Source organism: Prionailurus bengalensis, chromosome A2 (assembly GCF_016509475.1).
Source record: "Prionailurus bengalensis isolate Pbe53 chromosome A2, Fcat_Pben_1.1_paternal_pri, whole genome shotgun sequence".
Classification (NCBI taxonomy): Eukaryota; Metazoa; Chordata; class Mammalia; order Carnivora; family Felidae; genus Prionailurus; species Prionailurus bengalensis.
In genome coordinates, this window is record NC_057348.1 from 99,918,915 (window position 1) to 99,945,188 (window position 26,274).

Here is a 26,274-nt window from a genome sequence, read left to right on the forward strand (position 1 = left end):
TCAATGTTGTAATACGCTTATCATAAAACAGATATATAGTCCATTTGCAAAGGAACAATGGTTGTAACTGAGTTTATATTACTTTTTCCTCTCAGAAACTTCACTTTTCAAAATAAAACACTACAATAATTATAGGGGCACCTGAGTGGCTGAGTCCATTGAGTGTCTGACTCTTGATCTTGGCTCAGGTCATAATTTCAGTGTTTGTGGGATCAAGCCCCATGTTGGCTTGGAATTCTCTCTCTCCTCTTTCTCTGCCCCAATCCCACTCATGATCTCTCTCTCTCTCTCTCTCTCACTCTCTCTCTCTCCAAATAAATAAGTACACATTTCAAAAAACACCACAATAATTACAGTGAAAATTTAAACTAAAAATACAAACACATACTTAAACCTAAAACTTCCTAACATCTTTCTGACTCATTCCTCCCTTTTTAAAAATTGGGTTAATGCAATCAGTTTCAAAGGGACATGATGCTGAATACTAAAGAGTTTATAGATGCTGAATACTAAGTCACAGGTGATGTGATAAGCTTAACTTTTCAGAAATACTTCAATATAATTTTGGCTGAATTTATGCTTCCAGATGAATTAATTCAAATGTTTTCACATAAACAGACTAATAATATCAAATTTTATTGTATTTTTAAATTTGTTAAACACCTGTGTACAGACCCCATGTAGATAAATGTTGTTGAACTCTAGATAATAAGTAGAGAAAGTAACTGTTATTTAAGAAATATTGTTATATAAAAACTGAGAGGATAAACAGGTTAACAGTACATAAGATGCACTATTTCAGCAAATGCTACATTTTTATAAAGAATATTAGGGTTTAAAATAATGATAATTGGGTATCAATTAAGCCCCCAGGGAAATATTTACTGAAATAGTTAATATTTTCTGAAGAATAACACAAAAATGTGGTATTTGCTGAAGAGAACCAATAAAGACAATTTCATTCTTTAACTACTGAATTTTATACTTCTCTTGGTCATCCAAAGACTTCATAATCACTAAGAAAACTGGATTATATACTTCAGAACAGACAAAGACTTTCTTCTGCAGAGATATCAATGACAGGGACAATATTAGAGATTGCATAAAAACTCTCATCAACTACATCGTGTCTCAGTTTAAAATTCCAGCAATGACATATTGTAACCATGACAGCAAAGAAGCCCTTTCTCCAGTTGCACAATAAAGAGATAGCATGATATCCATCAAAAAGATTAAGTAATGAAACAGGACACATTTCTGTCACTTCTACATCCACCTGCTGTGCAAGTACATAAAGAGAGAAAGAAGCTGTCAGTTTGAACAGCATTTTCCAATCTGGAAGCTTTTAGGAAAATTACAGGGCACTGAAGAATTATAGTTCACATTAGAACTGATTGGTGTCATAGTCAAAAGGGGGATAGATTTCTTGTCCTTTTGCAGTAGGAATTTGTCTTCCACGAGCAAAGATAATCACTTCCCACAGTCACAAAACTGAAGTTATAGCTAATCAAAGAAATCGCCGCTTGAAGTAACGCCTTCATGGGCTCCTGATTTAGTACTAAATTGATTCTGATTTTCATAAATGAAAAGCAGCTTTGACTGTGTTGTCAGCATCTGTGCAGGTAATAATGTTTCTGGACCAAGATTACTCTAAGGTTCTGTCCTGGAAAAATATCTGGTTCCTGCTAATCTTAGTATATGGTCTGATTCCAAATAAACTAAAATCTTTCATTACCCAGAGTAGCACCATTAGGATGATCATATTAAAAAAGATTGACTTCTCATCTTTCCTAGTCAAGGAAGAAATGTTTGACATTAGCAGCCATTTCACCTGGAATCACTAATCACAATTCTTAGCACTGCTTTCTTCTGAATTTTAGCTCAGAGCTAAAAGAGAACAACAAACACATAGCTGTGTTATTCAGCAAAGAAAGCAGAAGAGAAAGCTGGCAATTTAATGGTTTAACAATATCTAAATCAATTGTATACTGAACACAAGAGGTTTTAGCAGCAGAAAATCATTTAAGAAAGGCTTCAGGAAATCTGACTAAGCTAGAGGTAGCATATTTATGCCTCATAAATAAAAATACTGCTGTACTTGTCAAGCTACCCAGCCTGAATTTTATGAAAGTGCTAAATGCTAAGTACATAAACCTACAGAGATTCTTGGACCAGAAATCTGACTTCTCTATTACACCTGGTAAAAGAAGAGAAAGAAATCATAGAAAAGTCAATGACACAATTAAAACAGGTCAAAGCTGTATGAAATATACTTGGATGATTAGGTTAAATTCCATTTAATATTTGATATACAGTTATCATTTTAAAGATATCCTCACAAAGAGTAAAGTAAAATGTCTAAAGCTAGTCTATACAAATTGCTTGATGGAAAATGGTCAAATGGTAGCAACTGAAAAGTCTGCTTTCAGATGTGTTACCTAATTTTACTTGGGTTGCTTTGACATTAGTAAGGTAAAACAAACTGTTATATGCAATTAGAAATATTGCAGAAAGACCAGGGTAGATCTGTCTTGGTGGGAAACAGAATTTTATTAAGATGGAGCAATTCAACAGACCTTAATAAAGAGACTATTTACAGAGGTGTGGGCAGTCAATAAAAACAATAAAGGATGTTAAAGTACCAGAGATAGCAGAGCAGGAAGCTATTACCATCCAAAACTTGGAAATAAAGGACTAGGTAATGTTATTGGAGCCCAATAAGAGATGGAGTCATAGAAGAGAGGTTGCCCAACAGACAAAGCTATGGTCTTGGGCGCCAAAGCCACTGCCAGAACCCTGAAACAAAGCAAGGAAGAAATGGTAAAGAAATACTTATATCTTGTCTTCCTTTTTCATCCCAATGTTCTGTTGATGGCTTTCACTGGCTAAACTGAACAAGTTTATCTAGCTAACAAGGGAATCTGGGCAATGCTGGCCCTATGCCTCAGCCATGCAGGGCAACACGTAGAGAATTGAAAGACAGAAAATGAGAGTGAAGGAAGCAAATGTAGAATAACAAGCACACAGTATATGTCTACTGGTTGTTATGGTTCACAATAGTAGTTACAAACTAATGAGTAAATATTTTTGCTCAGTTATAGTAATTTTAATTATTCCCACCTCCAATCATTTGTGGCTATAGGTTAACTCTTTCTCCGTTGTTGGATTAATTTATTTCCAATATTTTTTACCATTCTAAACAAGATTACAATACAGATTCATTACTGAGAGGTAACAGTTATATGAAAGATGTTTTTAAAATAAAATTTATTGAGGTATATACACATACAATAAAAATAATGTCAAAATTTAAGGGCACGGGCTGCTGACATTTGACAACTGTATACGAACTTGTAAACACCATACCAATCAAACTATAGAACATTTACTTCCCCCAGGGATGCCAGGGTCTCTCAGTAGGTTAAGCATCGGACTTTGGCTCAGGTCATGATCTCCTGGTTCCTGGGTTCGAGCTCTGTGCTGGATTCTGTGCTGACAGCTCAGAGCTTGGAGCCTGCTTCAGATTCTGTGTCTCCCTCTATCTCTGCCCCTTCCCTGCTCACACACACACTCTATGTCTCTTAAAAATAAATAAACATTAAAAAAACCATTTTTTCAAGAACATTTACTTCCCCCAAACAATGATCCTCATATCCTTTTGTAGTCAATCTCTTACAACTATTACTTACTCCTGAAAAGAGTTGATCTGATTTTTATCAAGACTAGACTTGCCTATTCTGTAAGTTCATAAAATGGCATGTTTGCCCAAATGTCTGTGAAATCCATTCTTGTTAGAATTCTGTTACTTCTGAGTCTTTGTCAGAAATCAGTGTGTGTGTGTGTGTGTGTGTGTACGTGTGTGTGTTTGTGTGTGTGTGTGTGTGCATGCAGCTCTATTTTTGTACTCCTATTCTGTTTCATTGACTTATATGTCCATTACAAGACACATAATTCTATACTCTGATAATCATAGCTTCATAGTAAATCTTAAAATAGTTAATATAATTCCTCCAACTTTCTTTTAAAATTACACTGGCTATTCTCAATCATTTGCATTTCTATGTAATTTTTAGAATTAACTTGTCAATTTCTAAAACAAAACAAAATTCTGCTGAAATTTTTACTGGGATTGCTTTGTGTTTCTAGATGAACTTGGGAAGAATATATATTTTAACATAAATGATTCTTTCAATCCATGAATATAGTATATCTTCCCAATGATTTACATAATCTTTAGTTTCTTTTAGCAACACTTTGTAGTTTTCAATGTGCAGGTCCTTTACATAATTTGTTAAATCTATGTCTCAGTATTCTATGGTTATTTTTATATTATAATAAATTTTAGTGTTTAAAATTTTTATTTTCCATTTTTTGTTGCAAGTATATAGAAATATAAAGTTAGAAATATAGAAATGTTCTATACTGAAATTTTATATATTGTATATTCTAAAATCCATTTATTATTATTGCAAATTCAGTTATTGTTCTAACAGTTTTTTAGTGCCCTCGGGATTTTCTATTTAGCCATTTATGCTGTCTGTAAATAAATACAGTTTTATTTCTTCCCTTCCAACTTGTATGTCTTTTATTTATTTATCTTGCCTACTGCGGTGGCTAGAATAGCTAGTAAAATATTGAATGAAAATAGTGAGAGAGGGCAAAGAGGGCATCCTCTCAATGTTCCTGATCTTAGGGAGAAAGAATTTAGAGCATCACCATGAGGTATGAAATTTTTTGCAGGATTTTCACAAATGCCTTTTATCAACATGAGGCAGTTTTCTTTTATTCCTATTACTGAGATTTTTTACTACACACTGGTTTTAAATTTTGTCAAATGCTTTTTTTGAATCTGCTAAGATCACAACATGTTTTTCCTTTCTTTTCTTTTAATTTTTTTTTAACTTTTATTCATTTTTGAGAGAGAGAGAGAGAGAGAGAGAGAGAGAGAGAGAGAGAGAGAGAGCATGAGTGGGGACGGGGCAAAGAGAGAGGGAGACATAGAATCAGAAGTAGGCTCTAGGCCCTGAGCTGTCAGCACGGAGCCTGATGTGGGGCTCAAACCCACGAACTGTGAGATCATGACCTGGGCCGAAGTCAGACACTTAACTGACTGAGCCACCCAGGTGGCCCTCTTTTCTTTTTTTTTAAGTAGGCTCCACAGCTGGCATGGAGTCCAATGCAGGGCTTGAACTCATGTCCCTGATATCAAGGCTGAGCTCAGATCAAGAGTTGGGCACTTAACCAACTAAGCCACCCAGTTGCCCCTCCTTTACTTTCTTAATGTAGTGAGTTACACTGAGTTTTGAACAATGAAGCAATCTTGAATATCTGGGATAAATATTACCCTCATTTATATATTGTTGGATTTTATTTACTAATATTGTTGAGAATTTGTTCTATGAGAGTTATTGGTCTGTAACATCATTTTTTTTGTATTGTCTTTGTGAGTTCTGTTGTCAGTGTTAGTCTGGCCTCATAAAAGTAATTGAGAAATGTTCCCTCTTCCTTAATTTTTTGTAAAAATTAATGTAATATTGATATTTATTTTTTCTTGAATGTTTGTTAACATTATCAGTAAAACCTTATAAGCTTGTAATCTTTGTGGGAAGTTTTTTAATTAAAATTTTAATTTTCTTATTGGATAAGAAGTTACTCATATTTTGTATTTCTTCTTGAGTTCATTTTGGTAAATTTTGTTTTTCAAGGAATTTATCTATTTTATCAAAGTTGTATTAATTGTCAGAAATGTGATTATCATACTCCCCTTTTAAGACCTGTATTATCTGTAGTGATAATCCCTTACATTTTTTATTTTGGTAATTTGTATTCTCTTTATTATTGACTACTTTTGTTAGGGGGTTTATCCATTTTATTAATAATTCAAGTAACTAATGTTTGGATTTGTAAACTTTATTCATTGCCCATTGTCTATTTTAAGGATATCTGCCATCAAGGAATTTTCTCTGTTTTCATTTATCTGAAAATGTTTTTATTTTATCCTTGATTTTAAAGCTTATTATTACTTAACATAGGATTCTAGGTGAATAATTTATTTTTCTTTCAACATTTTAAGGATGCCCTTCTTATCCTGTTTTCCTTTAAATAATGTCTTTTTTGTATATGCTTTTTTTCTTTATCTTCAGTTTTTAGCAATTTGGCTATCATGTGCACAGCTATGGTTTTCTTTAAAATATAGCTATTATAATTACATATATATATTCTGTTTGGTGTTTGGTGAGTTCCTTGGATCTGTAAATGAGGGTTTTGAGGGATTTTTTTTCATAAAATTTACAGAGTTTTCAGGCGTCATATTCTGAATTTTGATTTTTTTTTTCCTGGCTCAATCTTACTCTCTTCTGATTCTAAGATTCCAATTGCACATATGTTAGTAATTTGGTACTGTTCTACAAATTTTTTGAGTCCCTGTTTACTTTTTTTCATTTTTAAATTATTTTTCCATCTTTGGATTTGATAGTTCCTACATATCTGGTAGGTAAAATGACACCTTTACTATTGAATATTTTTATCCAAAAATACTATATTTCCCCTATTTGTTCATATATTTCTTGTACCCTTACATGTTGTTAGTTTTTTTTTTTCTTGCAAAGACCTGGCTTCTTATTTGTGGCTATCTTCATTGATTCATAGTAACTATACATTTCCAAAAATTCACAGTATATTAATAATGCTTTTAATCACAATTATTTCTCAGATTGGTTACTCTGTACTATTTCTTGATAAGTGGAAATTGATTATAATGGAAATTTTATGGCAAATAGTTTTATGGTAACAAAATCAAAATGCCAAAAGACAAATGACAAACTGAGAAAAATATTTGTAATATCTATCACAGAAAAAAAAATCGATATTCGTAAAAATAAAGAGCCCTTAAAAACTGGAAAAAAAAGACAAACAATGGAAATGAATAAATATTGCCCAAAAAAAGAGACACAAATAAATAGTTTTTAACCATACGGAAAAATACCCAAATTTATTCATAATAAGAAAACACAAATTAAAACTGCACTGTTACATTTTTTCCCACTTATCAGTTTGATAAAAATTCAAATTTGATGAACATTATTGGTAGCAACACTGTGAAGGAAAGGTGCTCTTGAATTGCTGATTGGGGTGGTAAATTAATACAACTATTACAGAGTAGAATTTAACAACATGTAGGAAAATTATATGTGCATTTACCTTCTTAGCAATACCAACTACTTCTATGAATCTATCCTAACAATGCATGACAAAAAAAGATGTATACAAAAACAATACAATAATACGTAAAGCTATCTATTCTGTGAAATTTATAACAAAATAAGACCAAAAGTAACCCAACTATCAATCCAATGGAGCTGGCTAAATGAAGTACAGTACATGCATTGAGTAGAGTGCTATGGAGCTGTAAAAGGAATAGAGAGTATGTCTGTGCATGTCCTTGTAGTCATTTCCAGAAAGTACGGCTAAGTAAAAAAGCAAAATGGGGAAAAATACATAGTAGTGTATTACACTACTGTTTCTGAAAGAAAGAGAGAAGAACACATGCATTTGCTTTTATATACATTTTCAATTGAAAAGGTAATGAAAAATCATTCTAAGAAGAGGGATGAAATATAGTAGAGAGGACAGGACAGAAGCTACATTTCTCTAGGTGTTCTTACTCCAACTAAGCATGGAATCACCCACCTAACACTGGGTATTTATGAAAGAAGGATGTATTTGAGACTCAATTTTTTTTAACTCTTTCAAAGGATTTATTTGCTACAGAATTGCTTGAGCCCACCAATAAAATGAACTCAGGATTTCTTTGTTTAAAAGGATTTTGCTCACAGATTTATTTTTACAAGTGCTTCAACATTCAAAAAGTAAGTATTTTTGCCAGCATTTAGCATGTATCTAGAAGAGGTTAGAAAAAATTGGAATCTATAGAATTAGATGTCTAAAAATAGAAGGAAAAAAATGAACATTTTAAAATTCCTCATTTGGACAGGTCCTGAGCTTAAATCACATTCATCTGCAAAGAACTGTTTTAGGTCAGAAATGCTATGTTTTGTAATTCCAGATCCTGATCTTGGATTTGACTGGTGAGGACTCCAGGCACTGCATGAATGACAGGAGTGATGTCATTCAGTTGGCCAATTCTGGCATATGTCCTACCTGGCTTGTAAAGTTTTATAAATATCTTTTAAACCTGATGCTGGTTGTATTAATCTGATTCTCAATACTTTTTCTGAATAAACAAAACTTTTCCCTGCATGATCACACATTTAAGTATTTGTTGCTTGCAGATAGACACAGAGAAACCAAGCATGGATGTGTATCAAACAATTCCACAGTGGAGCTGTGCATCTCTGGGTGGCTGTGTAAGCTGCAAGAAAAGTCCCTCCCGGGGCACTGGCTGTGCACCAGAGGTGGCCATCCGGGCAAGGTCAATCTGAAGAGGATGTGAACACCAGCAGCTGCTCAATGGGTTTAAACCACCACTCATCTGCCTCCAGCTCTTCTACCAAACCAGCTAATTTTTTCATCCGAGCAACTTGCTGATCATCTTTCACCTGTTTAAGCACAGATGTCACTTGGTAACTGAAAACAGATTTTGCAGAGGAATCTCTCAGAGCCATCTTCCAACATCTCTCCAGTTCCCTTGGGGTAGGTGAAAAGGGCTTTCCGTGGTGGGGCAAGGTCTGAGACACTGACACCAGATCCAGTGACAGAACTTCCAACGACCCCAACAGGTGAGGAGGATGATGAAGAGGCAGCCATTTCCTCTCTAGCAGAATTCTCACTTCACTCAAAGGATGTGGCACTTTCCCCTACGGCCCTGCCCCCAGGGGCAGCCAGAGCTGCAGTGCAAGCAGCGTTTAAGAGGAGGACTGGAGACTCAATTCTTTTGTTTTGTTTTTATTTTTTTAATATCAAATTTATTGTCAAATTGGTTTCCATACAAAACCCAGTGCTCATCCCAAAAGGTGCCCTCCTCAATACCCATCACCCCCCATCCCCTCCCTCCCACCCCCCCATCTACCCTCAGTTTGTTCTCAGTTTTTAAGTGGAGACTCAATTCTTAAAGAAAGCACCATAGCATAGGAGAAAGGTTATGTGCTTTTGAGTCAGTGACATCAGGGTTAGGATGCTGACTTTTCCTCCACTGGCCAGTGGGACTTTGGGCAAGTTACTTAACTTCTCTGAGCTTCAGGTTTCTCATGTATAAAATGGAGATAAAATTAGTAACTACCACATAAGATCGTGCAAAGGATTAAATCAAACAAAGTGACTTCACAAAGCAACATTTCTCATTGGGAATATTAGTGACCATAGTCACAATCAGTTTGGAGATGTGGCTAGAAATAGCTTAAACTATGAAAATATGTGAATGGTTTAATGAATAAAAAATTTTTTAGAATACTTAAGATTTTCCCTATAAAGAATGTCACTATTATAGTCAGTTGTTCTTTCTTGGGAAGGGAAAGCAGTGCAGTTACAGCGCATTGGAAATATGAGCCCACAGCCAGGAGTGGGTCAGGTATATGCATACTCATATGCATACTTGTGTTCATTCCAGAGAAAAATTAGGAGAACAGGTGTTTTACAGGCTAGAACTCAGCAGTAAATAATATATGAATGCTGGACCCTGGATAGCAATCACAATGGGTCTGTGATTACCTCAGTATTTTACCCTGATCATGACAGTCTCCAAAGAAAAAGGAAATGCAGTGAAGGAGGGAGAAACAGGATTTAAGGGTTGTCATAAAAACAATTAAACCATATGAGCAACTGTCATGTAATTAGCAACTTGCCTTTCTGTGTGACCTAGGGGAATGTCTCGAGTTTTCCTCTGTCCTGTTCTTCATTCCCTCAAAAACATTAAAACAAGGGAGTTGGATTGGAGGTTTCCTAACATCTTTCTCAGTTCTGCATCTCCTGAGCTGATGACATAACAACCCCAAACTTCAAAATTCCCATCTAGCACAGTCCTTAGAATGACAGGGGAGCAGGCAATACTTAAAGATGAAGTCATTTCCTTAGCATGTGGAAGTGAGGCTGTGCGATTTGCCATCTGGAGGGAGGTCCTATGGGTTCAACTTTTACCTAAATCTTTCCTGTGAAGAATTGCCATTTATGTTTCTGACATGCGTAATTACTTTTTCTTGGCCTTCAAATTTGAGATCACGGTGGGGGGGTGGGGGGTGGCGATCACCGCCGTGCCTGAATGGCTCAGCCAGTTAACGCTCCAACTCTTGACTTTGGCTCAGGTCATGATCTCATGGTTTGTGGGACTGAGCCCCATGTTGCATTCTGCACTGACAGTATGGAAGCCTACTTGGGATTCTCTCTCCCTCTTTCTCTGCCCCTCCCCTGCTTGCTCTCTCTCTCTCAAAATAAATAAACATTTAAATATAAATAAATAAATAAATAAATAAATAAATAAATAAATAAAGCAAGCTTGAGATCATTGGGGTTTTGTGGTGCTTTTATCTAAACAAGAGTCAACCAGTCATCTTTTCACAGACTTACACACAGATAAGTAGAAGTATTTACTCTAAGCACCTTAATGGTCCTTCCAAAAAAGAAGTATTCAAAAGAAACACAATTTCTCAGTTGTGACACTACATGTCCCCAATAATCAATTTTGTTTTAGGATAAAATGATGGAGGACATTAAAGAATTTTGGTGCTAGTTTTATTCAAAAATTTTATAATTACATCAGTCACTCAAATTCCACTCTACTTAATACTGGCTCAGATACATATATATAAATATGGTATTGGATCTTCTTACACAGTGAATGGCAAAGACATTTTCCCTCTAAAATCTAAAATAGTACTTTAAAGAAATATAGGCCAGGGTCGCTTGGGTGGCTCAGGAGGTCAAGCGTCCAACTTCGGCTCAGGTCATGATATCATGGGTTGTGGGTTCAAGCCCTGTGGCAGGCTCTGTGCTGACAGCTCAGAGCCTGGAGGCTACTTCCGATTCTGTGTCTCCCTCTCTCTCTGCCCCTCCCCTGCTCAGACTGTTTTTCTCTCTCTCTTTCAAAGATAAAAATAATTTTAAAAAATTAAAAAAGAGAGAAATAAAGAAATACAGGCCAAAGAGCTCCAGTGAAATCAGCTCTGTGATATTCCATACAGCTAAGTCTCTTTTAAAGATTGGGTTCAAATGTCTCTACATGGATTTTTCAAATAACTAGGATATCTAGGATATTCTGTCCACTATAGAGGAAGCAGCAATCTGGTTACATAGGAGTTGGCTAAAACATACTCCACATTTACCCAGGTGCAGGCAAGTGCCTCAGGGAATTGGGACACAGGCTGAAGGAGTTTATGATAGGTGCTCTCCACTGGTGGGGGGTCACTACCCATGCCAGTCACCTCAAACACAATGGCTCCTCACATCTCTGATATGTGTCTACTCATCCTAGAGATCTACTTTCCAAGTAAGTCCCTGGAAAGGCAATTGTGTTATAACTTCTTCTACATCATTCTCCTTGGAATACCTCCTGCAATTTTACAGAGCAAACCTAACCATGATCCACATTGCCTCTTTTTTACGAGTTAACATTGCTAAGAAGGCACAGTTCAGGGATTAAGCATATTAAATGTAATTCCTGTGATAAAGCAAATAGTTTATTTATGCAATCCATCAAGCACCTCTCTATTCTAGTTTAAGATATTATTTCATTAGTGCTTAAAATATGCAGGTTTTGTGGCAAATTATTCTGCTTTCACTGACAATATCTCTATAATCGATTCAATCGGTTGTCCACACTGGCAGGGTTTTGTTTTTTGCTTTGTTTTTCAACATATGCAACATGTTTCTTGGGCCTGTAAAAGTGATACATATGTACAATAGAACATTTGAAAACTACAGAAAAGGGAAAGTAATAAAAAGTGCTTATAATCCCTTTGCCCAGAGATAATAAATTTTGACATTTTGGTATACTTCTTACTTTAATTGCCTATCATTTTACAAGGTTTCATCTACATTCTTTAGAGCAATCATGGTTTCCGAAAACTCTCTTCTCAGCTCTCAAATTTATATCAGGAGACTAATACATTTTCTTTGGCTGAAGTGGACTAAGGAGTTGAAGCATCACAAGTGAGAGGAAAGAGAGAAAATAGAGCTCAGAATCCTTGTTTCAGTTACGAACTTATTACAGCAAAGAATTAAATGGCCCCCTTCAAAGTCATTCCCAGAAGCCTCTCCTCTCATGACTTCATTAGTAGCTGATTCTTATCTTAGAGAAGAGAAGATTTATGAGAGTTAACTACTAATACTATTGTCAAAGTCAGCACAATTCTTTTTTATCTTGCATTTGGATAAAATGCCACCTCTCATTTTATTTTGTGGTACCAGGCTATCCCCTCGTTACTTTCCCTGACTCTGAGCCCTCTGGGTATCCTCTCCTTGCCACTCAAATCTCCTCCTACACTAGTGACTACTTACATCAGCCTTGGGCAGCCCAGGAGACATGAAATAATATGGATTGATACTTGTCAAAAGAATAATTGAATATAAAATATTCTCAAGAGGGAGACTAATCTCAACTATGGAAAAATCCACAGATTTTTAAAGTGTAACTCTAACACAGCTATATACACAATAAAATATCATCTCCGAGATCCTACCAAAATCATGTGAATAAACAGAACAATGTGTGTTTGGTATAATAATAGTTATATGTGAATAAAAGGTATGTCAATGGAATCCATGCTTTCAAGAGGCATTAAAAAACAGTCTGTATAAGAAATATCATGGTAAATTTTACTGTATTAAGCAAACTTACCTGGTTTTAAACTTGATGAGTCACCCAGTGATTTGTTGGTGATGAGCTTCCCGTCGTCTTAAAAATTGGAGCACTGGATGAATTTTCAACTGCCAAAGGGCATAGGCATCAACAATTGCCAACTGGATCATGACAAACATTCAACAGTCTGCCAAAAAAATAAGAAATATGGACCAACATTTTGTAATTGGTTATTTGTAAAATATATATATATATAGACAGCACTTTGTATTTTTGAGTAAGTATTTTTTAATAAAAGTTTGGCATAAAAATGTCTTATTTTAAGAACTCAATTTCATAGTAGTAGATGATAGTGATTATTTGATGTTTTTATCTTATAATATGAATAAATCAAAAGTTGCCAGTCCTGCGTCAGTCTCTCATTTCTATTTCTTTTTTTTTTTTCTTTTTTTTTTTTTTTTCAGAAAATTAACTGCTCTATAAATCCCAAGGTCTGGGAACCATTAGACTGTCTGACTTCTATAATTTCTCTAAATTCTCACAGTATACCACTGCATATTTCTAGATATTAAAGGTAATAAGGATATATATATATAACTTTAATTTTTCTGTAAAACCCAACACTATTAGTCTTAACATTCCTTAAAGTTGTTTGCTTAAATGACCAACAGGGGGTATATGAAAGGTGCTCAACATCACTAATCATCAGGGAAATGCAAATTAAAACCACAACAAGGTATGAGTCCTGTTAGGATGACTGTCATCAACATAAGAGATAAGTGCTGACAAGGATATGGAGGAAAGAAAACCTGTGTACTGTCAGTGGGAATGTAAACTGGTGCAGCCATTATGGAAAACAGTATGGGGTTTCCTTCCTCAAGAAATTAAAAAATAGAGCTACCATATGACCCATAAATCCCACTTAAGGGTTAGATACCTAAAAGAAATGCACTCATTATCTTGAAGAGATATCTGTACTCCCATGTCCATTTCAGCATCATTCTCAATAGCCAAGATACAAAAACAACCTAGTTGTACTTCACTAGATGAATGGATAAAGAAGATGCAATATTTGTGTGCATGTGCGCACATACACACACACAGAATATTTTTCAGCTGGCAAGAAGAAGGAAATCCTGACATTTGCAACAATGTGGATGAAACTGAAGGACATTATGCTAAGTAAGTCAGACAGGGAAAGATACATATGATACGATCTCACTTATATGTGGAATCTAAAAGTTAAAAAAAGTCAAGCTCACAGAAACAGAGAATAGAATGGTAATTACCAGGGGTTGGGGTGTGGGGGAAATATGCTGGTCAAAGGGTACAAGTCTTTAGTTAAGATATGACTAAGTTCCGGGGATCTAACGTACAGCTTGGTAACTATAGTTAATGACAATTGTGTTGTATAATTGAAATTTGCTAAGAGTAAATCTTAAGCATTCTCACCACACATACACAAAAGGTAACTATATGAGGTGATGGATACATTAATTAACCTTATTATGGTAATCATTTTACAAATTATATATATATATGTATATATATATATAAATATAAAATCATCACACTGTATACTTTAAATATACATGACAATTTTATTTGTCAATTATTCCTCAATAAAGCTGGAAAAATAAAGCTGTTTGCTTTCATAGTTGGTCAAAATTTTTATCCTGCAATCCGCTTTATCCCAATAATTTGTTTAAGAGACTAACTGGATTAAAATAGGCTTTTTAACTAGTTTGTTAACTTTTTTTAAGTTCAGAAACCACGTCTCTGAAAAGTAACACACCCACTGATATAGCAGACTACAAAGTACATTAATTTAATCTCATGCTATGAGTTGAGCATTATTATTTTACAAGACAGACTTTGAAAGACTAAATAATTTCTGAGGTTCACTATGGCCTCCCCAGATGATTCTCATGCTTCCATCACACATGTATAAGCTTCTATTAATTTAAACATTTTTTATCCATCCTATTGTGCTTAATTTTTACATAATGGATTCAAGTTATAATACAGAGGAATTATTTCAGTGTTCCATAAAACACTCATTAAAATTGTCTTTTGTTTCTATTGATATATTGTTTTCATTTGTTTTTGAGTACTCTTCGAATTAAAAATTGGGCCTTCCTTTGTGGCTCATTTACCCACAATATATGTTCAATGAAATGTATTTCAGGACAATTAAAGTTATTATAAAACAATGCATCTTCTGATTCATAAGCAATATAAACTGAAAGAACTTACTCCCTTTTTAATAGCTTTCAAATACCAAAATATTACAAGTAACTACAATTGGGGCTTGCATACATTTTATCCCGTTAACTTTGGTGTATTTTCATATCTAATAATCGAAAGTAAGCTCTTTTCAAGTTGGTGAAAGACAGTTTTTCTTTGCTCTATGAAATGATCCATTCTTCCTATTGCATAATCATCTCTTCCATGAAGACTGCCAGGGCTTCTCTCCCATTCTTCCCCACCCTTGATGCTTTTTCCCGCTGCTCCAACATCCATTCCTGCTACTCTACATCCAAAACACATCCCGGATCTATCCTGTCCTTTCCATCCCCAGAGCTACCACACTGACTTAAGGAATGTCATCACTTGCTTGCCTTAATGTTCAGGCTTCCAAACTGGTCTCCTCCGTTTCCAGGCAATTCTCCACACTAAACCTGGACTGATCTAATTGTGATATATGTATTGCGATTCTATCCTTCCTCTGTTTAAACACCTACAGTGGTTTCCCACTGTGTTCTTAACTAAATGTAATGCCCTTCAATGGCCTCAAGTCTCCATGCTACAGCCCCTCCTACCACTTTCACCTCTTCTGTTCGCCTCCTCTCTTTTCCCTCTATGCTCAAACCCACTAATCCCCTGAGCTTTTGGCTCCTCCACTCCACCAAGCTAATTCCTCAGCACCTTTGCCCACGCTGTTCCCTTGGTCTGGAAAGCTCTTCCTTTGGATCTTTTTATTGGACTGGCTTTTTCTCATCATTCAGAGCTCAACTTCCTCCAAAAGGCCTATTTTAGAAACATTCCCACCCTGTCTCTCTGTAAAAAAAATCATGTTTTATTTTCTTACAGCCTTTCCTTTATCACTGTCCGCAATTATTTTGCTTCTTGATTTGTTTATGGACTTCCTAATGGTTTCTCCCCCTAAGAGAATGAAAGTTCCATGAAAGCAGAGCATTATCTGTCTTACTCACCATTTTACCTTTCCCTAGTGCCTAAAATAGAACCTCATTATGACCTTCATGGGTCAGAGGTGCTTTTGCCTTCCTGGGCTTTTTTCTCCATAAAAAATATTAAAAATTTAAAGTAAAAGACCTATACTCTAAAAATGATAAAACCCTGATGAAAGAAATTGAAGGCACACAAACAAATGGAAAGATATTCCATGCTCATGGACTGGAAGAACCAACAGGGTTAAAATAGTCCACACTATCCAAAGCAATCTGTAAATTCAATGCAATCCCTATTAAACTACCAACAACATATTTCATAAAATTAGAACAAATAATTCTAAAATTTGTATGGAACCATTAAGGACCCCAAATAGCCAAAGTAGTCTTTAAAAGAACAAAGTTGAGGGGTGCCTGGTTAGCTTAATGGTTGAAAATCCCACTATTGATTTCAGTTCAGGTCATGATCTCACTGTTCGCCAAATCAAGCCTGCATCAGGCTCTGTGTTCACAGCACGGAGCCTGATTTGGATTCTCTCTCTCCCTTTCTCTCTGTCCCTCTCTCTCTCACAATCCCAGATTTTAAGGTATACTACAAAGCCGTAGTAATCAAAACTGTATGGTAATGACATAAAAATAGACACACAGATCAAGGGAACAGGAGATTCCACAAACTCACAGTTACATGGTCAATTAATCTATGACAAAGATGCAATAATATACAATGGGGAAAAGACAGTCTCTTTAACAAATGGTGATGGCAAAACCGGACAGCTACATGCAAAAGAATGAAAATGGACCACTTTCTTACACCATACACAAAAATAAACTCAAAAGGATCACAGATTTAAATGTGAGACCTGTAAACATAAAATTACAAGAAGAAAACATAGCTAGTCATTTCTTTCACATCAGATATACAAACATTTTTCTAGATATGTCTTCCCAGGCAAGGAAAATAAAAGCAAAATTAAACTATTGATTACACCAAAATAAAAAGCTTTTGCACAGCAAAGGAAACCATAAAGAAAACAAAGAGGCAACCTACTGATTGGGAGAAGATACTTGCAAATTATGTAAGTGATAAGGAGTTCCTATTCAAAATATATAAAGAACTTATACAATTCAGCACCAAATAAAAACCCCCAAAGAATTAAAAATAGGCAGACAACATAAATAGATATTTTTACAAGACAGACAAGTGGTCAACAGAAACATGAAAATATGCTTAACATCACTAATCATCAGAGAAATGCAAATTAAAACCATATGAAATATCACCTTATACCTGTCAGAATGGCTAGTATCAAAAAGACAAAACATAACAAGTGTTGGAGAGGATGTGGAGAAAAAGAAACCCTTGCGCCCTGTTGGTAGAAATGCAAATTGGTGCAGCCACAGTGGAAAACAATATTGATGTTCCTCAAAAAGTAAAAGTGGAGGGGCGCCTGGGTGGCGCAGTGGGTTAAGCGTCCGACTTCAGCCAGGTCACGATCTCGCGGTCCGTGAGTTCGAGCCCCGCGTCAGGCTCTGGGCTGATGGCTCAGAGCCTGGAGCCTGTTTCCGATTCTGTGTCTCCCTCTCTCTCTGCCCTTCCCCCGTTCATGCTCTGTCTCTCTCTGTCCCAAAAATAAATAAACGTTGAAAAAAAAATATTAAAAAAAAAAAGTAAAAGTGGAAATACCATATGATATAGTAATTCCATTACTGGGTATTTACCTAAAGAAAATGAAAACAGTAATCCAAAAAATATATGCACCCCTATGTTTACTGCAGTATTAAATACCATAACCTTGCAAGATATAGAAGCAACCCAAATGTTCACTGATAAAAGAATGGATAAAGAAGATGTGGTATGTATGTGTGCACACACACACACACACACACACACACACACACACAATGGAATATTACTCTGCTCTAAAAAAGAATGAAATCTTGCCATTTGCAACATGTATGATCCTAGAGGGCATAATGCTAAGTGAAATAAGTTAGTCATACAAAGACAAACACCATATGCTTTCACTCGTATGTGGAATTTAAGAAACAAAGCAAATGAACAAAGAAAAAAGAGACAAAGAAACAAAGAGTCTTAAAAACAGGAAACAAACCGATGGTTGCCAGAGGGGAGGTGTATGGGAGCATGGGTAAAAAAGATAAAGGGAATTAAGACTACACCTATCTTGATGAGCAATGAGAAATGTATAGAATTGTGGAATCATTATAATATCACCTGAAACTAACATTACAATGTATGTTAATTATACTTGAATAAAAAAATAAAATTTTGAAACAAAAAGAATTAAATTGGCATGAGACAGATTAACATGAGACAATCAGATTTAATGATGTACGTGTAAGGAATCCACATAAACATGAGAGATTCCAAAGACAATCAGGCAAAAAAGTTATGTATGTCATCCTAAGCTAAGCAGAAGAGGGTAGAGGTCTTCAAAAGGAAGGAAAGCAATTCACAAAAGATGAAAAAGTGTAAATTTTTGGTAAACAAATATCTGATGGGCCTTGCAAAAACAATGGGACATAGAGAGGACTTCAATCCAACAGATCTTGCTAAGCTCCTCCCTGTCTACCATACCTAGTTCATATTACATAATCGTTACCTATGGTGATGGCTCCCTTCCTGGAACAAGCCCTCTATCTAAATTCTTTTAGGCAATTAGTGGGAAGGAAAAAAAGAAAAATTTCTTGAGCCTTCTGCTTCTTAAAAATAATCAGCCTAAAATAATCCACATGCCAAAGAGATATATTTCGGCTGGCAAATAAAAATATTAAAAATTGTGTTTTATGATTATACTGGTATGAAGACAAATATATTAATATCATATATTAAAACTTTTCTTGGACCTAAATTTTAGTGTTTTTATCCTTCTGATGGAAAAGAAATTAAAATTTCTTTGTGAGTCTTGGGCAGTGTATCTCCTAATGGAAAATTCACCTGAGAACAGTACCCTGGGCATGATAGCTGCTCAGTTAAGTGGATTAAATGGATGGCATGGAATTTAGGAGAGCTGGACCCTGCCTCACTCCCACATAACTGGTTAATAATCATAGTAAGTCCTGTATTTGTAAATTGAGAGGGTAAAATCAGTTGGGTTTCCTTTTGTTTTCTCAACACCTTGTCTGAAATTCAATGACAGTTATGGTTTGTGCCATATCATTTCGCCTTTTATTACACACATCTACTATCTTTTATTGCCTTTGTGATTGTTTGAAGTGTTAGTCTTATCTCTGTGACTAGATTATAGAGTCCTTCAGGACTGGGATTTTATTGTATTCTTCCTTATAATGTTCCCAGAGTCTATAGCACAGGACATGTGATTAATATTTCCTGGTTATTTGTCTGATAGCACTTTTAGGTTATTACACACATAAAAAAACATAGAAAAAATTAAACTTTAGTCAATATATAGTTGAGCACTGGCTCAAGAGAGAAATGGCTTGAAAGGAGTTAATAGGTATTCTGAAGCAGGGCTTCTCAGACTTTTTTATGTCCTGTCCTGGCCCATTTGCACAGCACGTGGTTAAATGAATGAGGCTGCTTGAAGTCAGAGGTGACTCAGACCCTACCATACCATGTAGGAGATTAGTATCTCACTGCAACCATACCATGGTATATGCAAGAACCTACCTTCTAGGTTCTTGGCTGAGACCCCTCTGTAATAAAAGACAGATTAACAGGAGAAAAACAAACTAAAGTTTAATAACATGTATACCTCCTATATACACGGGGAAGACCCAGGAAAACTGAGTAACCCTAATATGGCCCAAGCTACCACCTTAAATATCTCTAGCCAAAGACAAAAGATGTTGGGGGCAGGGAGGGGGGGCGGTGGTAGGGAGTCAGTTATATGAGATTATCAGGCAAAGCACAGTTAACAAGTGTAAATAGTTAAGCAGATTTAAGTCAGTTGCTTTCTCCATTGATAACAGTTTCTAGAAATTGAGTCATTCTTCTTTTCCTGGTACAGAGAAGGAGACACCCTTACAAATGGAGATTTTCCTTATAAGTGTAAATGCTCTTACAAAAGGGTAACTTCTGTTGTTTTTTGCAAAAATAATCATCCTAAAATAAGCTTTGTGCCAAAGGGGCATATTTTGGAGTGGCAAATTCTGCTCACCTTCAGTGGCATAACTGCTGGAAAGCTTTCTCTGAGGTTTGCTGTAATTGCTGATGTAGAATTATTAACTAATCTCCAGCGATATGCTAGGTATGTCTCCTATTGGCTGGTGAGAGCCAATTACTAAATTGAGAGGAATTCTGCCCGACCATTGTTAAAAATTAAATTATATAAAATTATAAATAAATTATATTAAAATAAAGGTACGAAATTGTCAAAACATTACATTTTACATTTTACTATTATGTAATTCTTACATTTTATTGTTAACTATGTTTTTGAAATTATTTATGCCTACTATAATGTGTATGATGGGAGCAAAATGGAGTGCTGCTTACTCAGGCTCTCCCAGCTCTGTGCTCAGTAACGGCAAATTGGTAGCTTGAAATTGGCCACGATGAAAGTATTTACCCCCATGGAAATCAGAAAAATGCTAAAAATCAGGGCTTTTTCTTTCTAAAGAACTGAATGTTAAAGATCTACTGCCACACCACTTTCCTTATCCTTCCTAAAGAGGCTCAAGGACAAGTAACCCCAAAATGTGCCACTTTGGCATATGGACAATTTTGAGCAATCAAGATTCAGCAGACTCAGAAGTAACTTTCATCTCTTTTGTAAACTACCTGAAAAAATGTAGAGAAGGGCCTGGCCCAGAAAAAGAGCTATTACTAAGAGATTACATTTTTATCTGAATGACCTATCTGTATGGCAGGACAAATATCTAATTACCAAACATCTGCTCTTATCATCCTGTGAACCATCCTCCTCCCCTTTAAACCCCAGGCCCTTATCCCATTCCTTAGCTCAAGATGCCACATAAGTCTCAATTGTCTGGCTTGTCCTTGGGTCTCATATTCTTATGGACGTCAATAAATATGTAATTACATTTGTTTTCTCTATTTAATCTGTTTTATGTTAATTTGATTATCAGACCAAAGAACCTAGAAAGATAGAATCAAATTTTTTCTCCCAAATGCATACACACGTGCATGCGCGCGCGCACACACACACATACACACACACACACACACACACACAATTATACACACAGTAAGGTCTACATTGAGGACATCCTGAGGGGCTATGCAAATTGGTAGTCAACAAGAAATTTCAGTGAATGTAGTAGGATCTATGAAATTGGAGGGATGCACTGGGCAAGTCAGGAGAGGGAAAGAAAGCACTTTCAATTCAGCCTTCAATGTGGCTGTATTCCTCTGCTGGTATATATCTTATTCCTACCCCCAACTCTCTACATCTCCAACCCAAACTGCTGTATTGCTATTAGGTCCTGGTAACTCTTTTTGGTGACGAATCTGGTGAACTAAGTTATGCTTAGTGGTTCACAGTGCTTCAATGTATGATTTCTCCTAAATAATATATTTTCATGTCCATAAGACTCTTCCATGCCCTATCTCCTGTGAACCAGTGAGAAGAAGCCTGTTTAACTTCATATAAACCATACTGTATTTTGTCTAGTGATTTCAAAATGTCTAGAAGTTTTGAGATCTTGTCATTAGGTCAATATTAGAAAGGAGTGATTGCTTCCTTACAGTGAAATAGGACAGTGAGGAGGGGCTAGGAAGTAGTGGACCCACACATGAGGATGGGTCTTGCTACTAGGAGTAGTTTATCAGGTGGGCTACTTTAATACTTACCCTCCTTAGCTGTTATCTTTGCCACTATCTTACAGGTAAGAAAGCCAAGCCTCCTATAAATCAAATGACTTGCTGAAGATCACAAGATGTCAATCCTAAATTACTACTGCATTGTAAAAATTCACTTCATAACTTAGTGGCATAAAACACTCATATTATTAGGTTAACAGAATATGTGGACTTGATATTTAAGAAATGTTCAGCTGGGCCACTCTGTCTTTGGCTCTCTCATGAGGCCACAGTCAGATATCAGCTATACTGAAACTAAAAGCTGGTCTCCCTCTCTCTCTCTTGAGATATACTGATATCAAGATATCTATCTAGAGCTGTTTTCCAGCTGGAACCATGGAGGGTACAAAAGAGAAGAAAAAGAAGGTTCCTGTTGTGCCAGAAACCCTTAAGAAAAAGTGAAGGAATTTCAAAATGTTGAAGATCTAGCATTTGAGAAAGAAATTTGCCAAAGATGTTTCAAAAGGCAAGGTGGCAGCTTCTCTGTGAAAAAGCCAAGCATCACCACAGGGAATATAGGCAAATGTATAGAACTGAGATTCAAATGGCTAAGATGGCAAGAAAAGCTGGCAACTTCTGCAGAACCCAAAATGGCATTTGTCATCAGCATCAGAGGTATCAATGGTGTAAGCCCAAAGATTACAGGTGTTGCAGCTTCTTCGTCTTAGCCAGATCTTCCATGGCACCTTTGTTAAGCTCAACAAGGCTTCAGTTAACATGCTAAAGATTGTGAAACCATATATAGCAAGGGGATACCCAACCTTGAAGTTGGTGAATGAAATGATTTGCAAACATGGTTATGACAAAATCAACGACAAGTGAATTACCCTGACAGCTAAAACACTGATTGTTCAATCTCCTGGTAAATATGGCATCATCTACATGGAGGATTTGAATCACGAGATCTATATTGATGGAAAACATCTCAAAGAAGCAAACAACTTCTTATGGCCCTTCAGATTATCTTCTCCACAAGTGGGGATGAAGAAAAAGTCCACCTGTTTTGTAGCAGGTGGAGATGCCGACAACAGAGAAGACCAGATCAAGAGCTTTATTAGAAGGATGATCTAAGGAATCTACTATGATTATTTCTATAATCTAGTCAGTTTAATAAATGACTACTTTCAAATTGAAACAAAAAAAAAAGATACCTATCTACCTACCGAGAGAGAGAGAGAGAGAGAGAGAGAGAGAGAGAGAGAGTTAGAGCTTTTCCATGTAAACTAGTTTGGGCTTCCTCATAGCATGGCAGCCTCAGGATACCTGGATTGCTTACACAATGATTTAGATTTTGGCACAAGTGTTCTTGCAAGCAAGGGGAGTCACATCACCTTTTCTGACCTAGCTTCTGAGTCACACAGTGTCACTTCTGTCACATTCTTGGTTATAAGGTAGTCACAAATCCACACATTTTCAGCTAGAGGAGAATTTGACTATACCTCTTTATGTGAGAATGGCAAGATTCCAGAAATACATGTAGGATGACAGATACTGTTGTGTTCATCCTTGAAAATACTGACATTGGTGGTTATGTGACCAATTCAGAATTCAAAGCCTGAGCTGTATCATGTCAAACTGCTCGCTTTCTTGCACCATATACCATTCTCAAGGCTCCATATGTGCGTTAATGTAGTAATTGTCCAAGGAAGCAAGCTTCTCAGAAGTGAGTAAACGAGGGAAAAGAGGCACACAGAAGGGCCCACACCACCTTGCCCGCCTGCCACCTGCTCCTACAGCCCCGCAGCAGGGGGCTCCCAGTCATGGCCACCACCCCACAGGGAGCAGCACATCCTGCCTGCACTGCAGGTTCCGGAAGGATGACCACAACGCTCCAGCATGCTGTGGGTGCTCTGCATGCAGGCGCACTATAGCCGGAGTGAGAGATCAATTTCCTCTGCTGACAACAAAACGTGTATTCTGAAAGGGTGTTTTGGAGGAGTTGCTGTGGTTTTACCAAGAGACCTACAAATGCTAGGGAACTGTCTTCCAAGGGAGTGAATATCTGCGATGCCGGTGCACCCTGAGATTTCTTGGACAGCCTGGGATTCTCCAACAGAGAAGGGGATTTGGGCCCAGTTTATGGCTATCAGTAGAGAGGCATTTGGGGGCAGAATACAAAGATAAGGATTCAGATTATTCAGGTCAAGGAGTAGACCAAAAGGTCTGCAAAAGGTGACTGACACAACCAAAACCATCATCTTTCCTGTGTGGATGGAATCCAAAAGATCCTCATCTTATGGCCTTACTTCCATGCCATGCCCTTTGCCAGTCCTACACGGTGAACGGTGAGCTGTCCTGACAGCTGTACTGAAGGTCAGGAGACCTGGACCTGGGTGTGCCCTTCCACACCGCCCGCTCCACCCTGCCCACCTACATACATGATAGTACTGCCCCGAAGCCAGGTGACTTCGTATATACTTTGGGAGATGCACATATTTACCTGAAAATGCAGCTACAGCAAGAACCACTGCCTTTACCCAAGCTCAAAAATCCCTCCAAAAGTTGAGACAATTGATGACTTCAAGGCTGAGGGCTTTCAGATTGAAGGGTACAATCCTCACTGGACTATTAAAATGGAAATGCCTGTTTGAAGTGCTTTTAAAGGAGGGATTTGAAGGATACTCAGTCTTTAGTGGTTGGACTGAATGCCCAGTGAAAGTTCGGTTGCCCTAAAGGAAGAAGGAACGAGGTCAAAAATCTATTGGTAAACACCAATTTTTATTCATTATCTTGTAAGGATGTTGCCACTGCAAACGTAGCCTTGCTGGTTCTCTTAGTAACAAAAGGCCTTGAGTTTGGTGAACTCGCAAAGGATGTGTGAAAATGCTGAGGCTAGGAATAGAGTGAAAATTTAGAGCTGCTCAGGAGAGTGAAAATTTAGATCTGCTTAGAAATGTGTTCATGCATTTCAATCCCACATTTTTATGAAGAAGTTCAGTGAATTTCAAGAATTATGTATAAGCTATTCCCCTAAATGTGAGCAAGCTGAGTAACACCAACAGTCATAATAATGTACAGTTGTGGTTGTAAACCTTTAATGGTATACTTGCTTTATACATTGCTATAATAAAGGAGTGTTCTGCAAAAAAAAAAAAAGTAAATGATGCACACGGGTTAGTTATTAGTATTAAATTTTAATTACTCTTCCCTGAAGAACTGGTAAAAACTTGGTCTAATATGGAAAAGATAATAGTTTCTTTTTGTTTGTTTCTTTTATGCATTTCCCTTCTATGGGTCTTCAGCGAGTCTTGCCTAACCCCATTCTGTGCTGGAATATTGTTACATGTACTATATGAAACTACTCCTCATATTGATGATTTCACTGTTCGCAGAAAATTCTTAGTTTGTTCACCATTAGTACTGCAAAGAAAGTGTGTCTTCCCTGGAAAACACTTTACAAACTGCCTACTACTAGTATTTATTAATGGAGAATTGAATCTTTCCCTATCTGCTTGTCTACACATTTTGGTTCCCTATGTCTGTGTTCGGTGACTTACTTTGACACTTTTGTTCTTCCTTTTTGCAAAGGGTAGGCTTTATAGTATGTGCTTTATTGGGTAAAGTAACTTCCTGATGGGAACCACAAATGAACAAGAACCCTATTCAGCAGAAATTCAGATGTCAGGTCATTTCCTGTTAATACCACAAATACCCCACCAGCAAACACACATTATGCACTGTAGCTAAATGGCAACTTAATAACTTATTGCCCAAAGAAATGTGAGACACAGAAGACTGGTACCTTGTCTTAGAACATTTAGAATACCAGGTCAGGTGCTGGAAGAGAAACCTGGATATAGGAGCAAGGCACAAGAAGGAAAGAGTATACTACTGGCCAGTTACCAGAATAGAGACACTGCTAGGTAAGAGGAGAGGCTACAGTTCACAAAATAACATGGGAGCTCAAAGGTCATCCCAGTCTCATTCGTGGTGAGTAGGACCAAATACCTGTACCACTAGAACAGCAAAGAAGGAGAAAAAGTATTAAGACATTGAGACTAAGGGGTGCCTGGGTGGCTCAGCCAATTGAGTGTCCAATTTGGGCTCAGGTCGTGATCTCGCAGTTCATGAGTTCCAGCACCACACTGGGCTCTGTGCTGACAGCTCAGAGCCTGGAGCCAGTTTCAGATTCTGTGCCTCCCTCTCTCTCTCTGCCCCTCCCCTGCTTGTGCTCTGTCTCTCTCTCTCTCTCAAAAATAAACAAACATTAAACAAAATTTTCAAAAAAAGACGTTGAGACTAAATACTCAGAAGAGAACAAACCTAGGTTTTGAATCTCCATTCCACCCCTATATGCCTAGAATGATTAATTTCTATGGGCCATGTTTATCACCATGTTTATAGGTAAAAATAACTACTTTCTTATCATTGCTTTCAGAGCTACTGTGTCTGGCAATATTTGGAACATAATCAGCATTTCTTCTTCCCTCTCTGCTCTTCCCTTAGGATGGATCTAAGAAATGGATTGCAGCTGAGCCTGTGATGCAGGATTAATGAGCTCTGCTATGAGACACTGGGAAGGCAGAGCGCGG

The 26,274-nt window shown here is 36.7% G+C and overlaps 3 pseudogenes; 2 read left to right on the forward strand and 1 right to left on the reverse strand.

Annotated features, from left to right (window-relative positions):
• Positions 1-8,413: 8,413 nt before the first annotated feature.
• On the reverse strand, positions 8,414-8,846 carry LOC122486444 (annotated as a pseudogene).
• Positions 8,847-22,176: 13,330 nt separating this feature from the next.
• Positions 22,177-22,813, forward strand: LOC122488271 (annotated as a pseudogene).
• A 174-nt stretch (positions 22,814-22,987) lies between these two features.
• On the forward strand, positions 22,988-24,333 carry LOC122488272 (annotated as a pseudogene).
• Positions 24,334-26,274: the final 1,941 nt, after the last annotated feature.